At 35.5% G+C, this 6,566-nt stretch overlaps 1 long non-coding RNA gene across 1 annotated transcript in view; it reads left to right on the plus strand.

Annotated features, from left to right (window-relative positions):
* LOC138188978 (uncharacterized) overlaps positions 1-5,261 on the plus strand; it is a 52,818-nt gene extending 47,557 nt beyond the window's left edge. Inside the window, exons 2-3 of the long non-coding RNA XR_011175777.1 lie at positions 4,886-4,975; positions 5,076-5,261. This is a non-coding gene — a long non-coding RNA (uncharacterized LOC138188978). The remainder of the gene's footprint in view (positions 1-4,885; positions 4,976-5,075) is intronic.
* Positions 5,262-6,566: the final 1,305 nt, after the last annotated feature.

Consider the following 6,566-nt stretch of genomic DNA (forward strand, 5'->3'; position numbering starts at 1 on the left):
CCTTATTCGTTAATCTTTTATTTTGTTTTGCAGTAGCGTGTGTTCCTTGGTCTATTCAAATTTTACTCGCGCTGATTTCCGTATAGTAGCTTTGTATTTTCGTTACGGCACGTGCGGAGCGCGGGACGTGACACCCCCGCCCTTGGAGTTCAAATTTCCGGAGGAAATTTGACTGATGGTGTCTTTGAGTTCGCTCAAGGCGAACGTAGATGCTGTTGGTTGTTGGGTGACTGTTGGTGTTATTGATATTCCTTGAGGTTGTGTCGCTGGATCGTCGACATTTCGTCTTCTTTTGAGGTATAATAGCAGGTGTGTGACTGACCCGCATATTGCTCCTAGTAGGGCGATTCCACATCCGTAAGTCTCGCGTAACTGGTATCCGTGTATAGTTATGTCTACTATTGTCTTGATTAGTTTAAATATTACAATTATTCCAAATATTGCTGCACTGATCGTTCCAAATTCCATGAAACCAGACCATAATTTCGATGCGGTATTTTTCGCTATTGTCGTTAATGTGTTTTCGTCCATGACTCCCAGGATGTTTACCGTTCCAGGGACGATTGATTTTCCTGTCGCCCCTCTGGCCAGTGTGTTTAAGACTGCTGTTTTTTCTGCCGGGAACATGACGTGGTCTCGAAGTGTATCCAGGTCCTTTTGGGTGTATATCCCGCTTGTGGCCAATGATGATGGTGCTGAATATTGCCATGTTTGGCGTACGTCTGGGTGGAGTTCTTGTGGTGCGATTGCTTCCATCGGTTTTGGTAGGAATTTGTGCCAAAGTCCGTCGATATTGTATAATGTGGGTAGTATTGCACTACATTCCCTATGGTTTCCATGTTGAGTTAGGATGTGTGTCTTTGGTGTTAAAAATGCGGTACGATTTCCTTGCCAAACCGGTAGCTCCGAATAGCATTCCGTTGTGTGTCGTATTTTTACTTGCACGGGAATGCATTTGACTATATGGACCGCTTCTCCAGCAATCAAGGCCATGTGTCCCGGGGTTTTAGTTACTGTATATGCGAACTCATCGGGTAATAGGATTGCTAAACTTAAAGCGTTTTCTATTAACTTCTTTTCCGTGGTGCATCGTTGTGTCAGTACATCATGGTATAGTGCCGTCATTTGTCTTTTAATATGTTTTTCTACATAAACGAATTTAGAGTTAACGTAGGTGAATATATCCAGATTTTCAACTGCTGTCTTGCTTTTGGATATGAACGTATTCCCTTTTGTTGTTTCCAACAGGAACAATTTTGGGTGTTCTGTCGATAGTAAGGTGTATCCGCACAGGGGTTGTTCTCCGGTTTTAGTCAGTGCAAAGGTTACTTCTTGTGTTGTCAATGCATAAACTGGTTGTGCTGGTTCCCTGTTGGTTCTTATTTCCTGAATCTTTGTAGCAATTCCTTCATATAGCACATCGTATTGATCAAATTTGCATGGTGAGGGCGGTTGTGGTTGCCAATAAGTGTACCCGTCCTCAGCGTCTAGGCAGTTTCCTTCGCTGAAGGTACATACTGTTCCTGATTTCAGTATAATTTTATTTGCTTCAATACGTACTGGCACGACTCCTGATCTTAAACTTATCCTCACTGTGGCTTGTACGACTACCCTTTCCCAGCTCCCGTATGGGTCTACGTACTGTGTTCCCTGGCAGCTGCCGTCGTTTGTTAGCTTGCCGGCTAGGATAAGCGACTGCGTTTCCGTTGCATTATCCTTTAAGCCTACTATGAGGTTTTGTGGTCCGAGTGAAAACGTGCCGTCCTGGTGCATTCTTGCACATTGTTGGGCAGTTGTTTCCTGAAGGTATTCGGCGAATCCATTATGCACTGCCGACGTGTGGGAGTGCATGCCACAGTAATGTATAATTCGAGTTATTTGCACCTTGCATTGCCTTACACTGGTAAATTCGAATTCTGAGAGTTGCAGTAGTTGAATATAAATATCTTGGGTTTCTGTCGTTGCAGGTTGTATGCTGCAGTCCCCGATGGAGTTTAAAGAGATGGTGGTAACGTTGAGGTGGTTGCCATTGCAGTCGTATCCTACCAGGCCATATGTTATTTTGATGAGGGTAAGTACGATGACCAGGTGATTCATCTTCCTATTAACAGTTTATTAAATTGTTTCTTACTCTTGAGTTTTCAGAAATAAGAATAACCTTTTAATATATATATATATATATATATGTGTGTAAAGAAAGGAAATTATATTTATACATTTTCTCTTTTCCCTTTCTTCCTTTTCCCCCTTTTTTCTATAACTTTGTTCTATTTTAGGTTTGATGTACATGCTGTCAGTGAAAATAATTTTATGAAGGCTACGTGAGTTATAATTATATACATATATGCGTACGTTTTGATGAGTAATATAAATGGGATTTATTTTATCGTTATAAGTATGTATTATTAATAGGTAGAAGTGTCACAAGTGTAGCTTGTTTTCGTATATATATATATGTGTGTGTGTATAAATATGACAATTTATTTTATAAGTCACTTGCATTGTCAATGGAAGTGAGTGTTACAAATATCATCTACTTTAAAACATGCGTGTATATATATTAGTAAACATGAATAAAAATTATATGTATAGTTATTAATGTTGTTTGTTTACAGGTGGATTTAAGTATTTCCTTTCGTGCACAGCACACAAGTACGTTATATTTCGGTGGTGCGGAGTATCCTTCCTTGAACTAAAAATTCTCTTTCAAGGTGAGTCAGATTATAGTAGACCATCATGCATTGGAGGCATGATGTAGCGGGTTGTACGTCTGCTATGTTTATACCGCACATGGTGCAGCGTGATATTTGTGTTCTTAAAGGTACTCCGCATAGAAAATGGATGGGCGGCTCTTCACACAGGTCCTGGTCGTCCGGATCCAGGCCGTCGAAACAGTCTTGGCAAAAATAGCCGGTATCATAATTGTTAACGGGACATAACAACTGAACACAGAGGCAGGACTCAACCTCCTCTGTCACTTCCAGATCGAATGCGAGCTCGGGTCCGTCTGGATTTTCTATGTCAGAATTGATGAGTTCGCCACTCGTTCTGTACATACATACAAAAACAATTAATATATATATTTTTATTATATTTTTTTTTTATTTATTTTATTTTTATTTTTATATGTTTCGTTCGGATCCGTCCCTTTATATGAATATTGTATCCCTGTATATAATATAATATATATGTAATATGTTATGAATATGTTAGTTATTATTTATTATTTCCCCTTTTTTTTTCTCTCTTTTTTTTTTTTTTTTTTTTTTTTTTTTTTTTACTCTCCTCTCTTCTTTTTTTTTTATTTAGTACCTAACATAACTATCATGATCCTACATTACATTGTATTGGTTATTATTCGTGTTGAGGTGTGTGTGTGTGGGGTGTGCGCGACGTATTTTTTTTTTTTTCAACATGGTCGCTCGCGTGTATCTTTGGTATGGTGTTGTTTTAATGTCAACAGTAATGTATTATTGAAATAACTGGTTATGATTTTATTTAGTAGTGTTTTGTAATGTTGTTTTGTGTTTCATGGTATTGTGCGTGTAGATACCGCGTGTTACTTTAATGTAATAACATGGGTTATATTGTTGTCGAATTTCAATGGTCATCGTTTTGGTTATACGTGACTTGCGTTTATATAAGTCTCGTTTAATTTAGTTAGTATTTTGTGTATTGTGTTACCAGTCGCTTTCATGTACTATAACTTTATTCCTTGGTACTAAGTTCAGTCATGACTTGTTAATATTTAGTTAGTCTATCGTGATTAGTTTCTAACCTATTTCTGTGTTTATTAACCTTTCTTATTTCCCTATTAATTTTATTATTGCTTATGTTTGCTATTGTTATTATTTTATGTTTGATATGAATTAGTTCCTTTATTAGTGATTAAGTCGTATTTGTTAGATTAACATTGTTTGTAAAAAAAAAAAAAATTTCTTTTTAGATTTTTGATGCTGCGTTGCTTACCTGGATCATTCTCACATCATCATCAGATTCTTCGGTATTACCTTGGATACTTACTATGGTTGCCTTCAATCATCCTATGTCTGCGATCATAAAGGTACTGTTTAATTTATTAATTCAATATGTGTATGATATATTGTGTGAGCGACCGCTATTGTGTATTACAAAATATGCTTCTACATGTTAGATATAATAGTTAATACAATATACTATCCTTTACTCTGGTTCTATCTATTACTAGCTTCCAATTAATCTATCTTAATTATCTTCCTAACCACTTTCTATACTTATCAACTATTTCATTTCTTCTTATTAATTTGTGAAATTCATGCTTGTGCGCTTCTTGTATGGTGTTTGATTGTTCATGAGGTAAGTTGCACCTTCACTGTTTTAAATATTCGTTGAACTATTACTTTTCATATTCAAACAATAATTGGAGCACTTGTAGTAATCTTTCCCCCCTTTTTTTTTTTTCAGGTTACCTGTTATCTGTGCCATTCGACGAACAGTGTCACGCTTTCATAGTCTTGCTATGACGTTTAGTAGTGTTGCCTCTTGTATTAAGGCGATCGAAGTTAATCCATTTATTTACTTTCAGCTGGCTGTCGTACATGGTGTTCCGCAAACAGGGATCCATGGCCTATTTTGCACGTAAATCTTTTGTATAGCGATTACTTGTTCGCAAGGTGACTTTCACTTTCACTATTTTAGTTATTCATTGAATTAACACATTTTATATTCAGACAATAATCGGAGCACACTTAATAGTTTTCTTTTTCCCTTTTAGGTTTTCACTATCTGTATTATTCGACGAACAGTGTCACTCTTCCTTCTGATTTGATCACAATATTGTTATAACATTTAGTAATATTGTATTTTGCATTGAAACACTTGAAGTTAATTCATTCATTTATTTCAGCTGGCTGTCGTACATTGTATTCCGCAAACAGGGATCCATAACCTATATTTGCACATACACTTTCTTGTATGATGATTACTTGTTCACAATGTAAACTTCACTTTCGCTGTTTTAATTATTCATTGAATTAACACATTTTATATCCAAACAATAATCGGAGCACACTTAATAATTTTCTTTTTCTTTTTAGGTTTCCACTATCTGTATTATTCGACGAACAGAGTCACACTTGCTTTTGTTTTAACCACAATATAATTATGACATTTAGTAATCTTGTATTTTGCACTGAAACAATTGAAACTAATTTATTCACTTATTTTAGGTAGTTGTCGTACATTACGTTCCACAAATAAAGATTCACAACCTATACTTGCACGTACACCTTTCTTGCATGTTGATTACTTATTCACAAGGTAACTTTCACTTTCACTATTTTAATTATTCATTGAATTCACACATTTTATATTCAAACAATAATCGGAGCACACTTAATAATTTTCTTTTTCTTTTTAGGTTTCCACTATCTGTATTATTCGACGAACAGAGTCACACTTGCTTTTGTTTTAATTATGACATTTAGTAATCTTGTATTTTGCACTGAAACAATTGAAACTAATTTATTCACTTATTTTAGGTAGTTGTCGTACATTACGTTCCACAAATAAAGATTCACAACCTATACTTGCACGTACACCTTTCTTGCATGTTGATTACTTATTCACAAGGTAACTTTCACTTTCACTATTTTAATTATTCATTGAATTCACACATTTTATATTCAAACAATAATCGGAGCACACTTAATAATTTTTCTCTCTCTTTTTTTTTTATATATTTTTTTCTCTCTCTCTTTTTTTTTTTTCTTTTTTTTTTTTTTTTTTTTTTTTTTTTTTTTTTTTTTTTTTTAGGTTTCCACTATTTGTATTATTCAACGAGCAGCACTACAATATACAGTATTGTACTATTTTGCCCACTGAAATCGTTTTGTCTATTGTTTACTTCGGTTATGCGCTAGTTTTAACTTGTTTAGGTGCACTGTTCGCGGAATCCCTTTTACTTCAATCTTGACGTTTTGGTTTTGCAAGATTTCTAGCACTTTATGTGGTCCAGTATATTGATCGGAGAATTTTCCTTTACTAGGTTCTTTTAATAGATATACTGAATCCCCTACTTTAAAATTTTGAGGGTTGATTCGTCGGTCGTAGTATTCTTTTGATTTTAGTTTAGATTTTATCAAATTTTCCCTTGCTATTCGTTGTACCGTGTTAATTTTATCGAACAGATCTCCGAGGTATTCTGCGTATGTTGGTTCCATGTTCTCTTCGATTATTACTTCACCTGTAGGCTCTCTGGCTAAATGTCCAAAGACTAATTCGTGCGGAGAGAATTTCGTTCCTTCGTGTACAGAAGTATTATAGGAAAACATAGCTAATTCTACCCATTCGTCCCAGTTTTTGGAATTTTCAATGTATAGCTTGAGATATTCAATCAGTACGTGGTGGGATCTTTCGATCGAACCGTTACTTTGTGGATGATATGCCGTCGTGGTATATTGTTTGATGCGGAATCTCTTTGCTACTTTCTTCATTAGCGAGGATGTGAAGTTTGTTCCTTGATCAGTGAGGATAGCTCTCGGTGATCCGAAACGACAAATAAATTGCTTTACGAATGCATCCGCTAC

The sequence above is a fragment of the Bombus flavifrons genome, chromosome 18 (genome assembly GCF_040668555.2).
Source record: "Bombus flavifrons isolate JBK064 chromosome 18, iyBomFlav1_principal, whole genome shotgun sequence".
NCBI lineage: Eukaryota > Metazoa > Arthropoda > Insecta > Hymenoptera > Apidae > Bombus > Bombus flavifrons.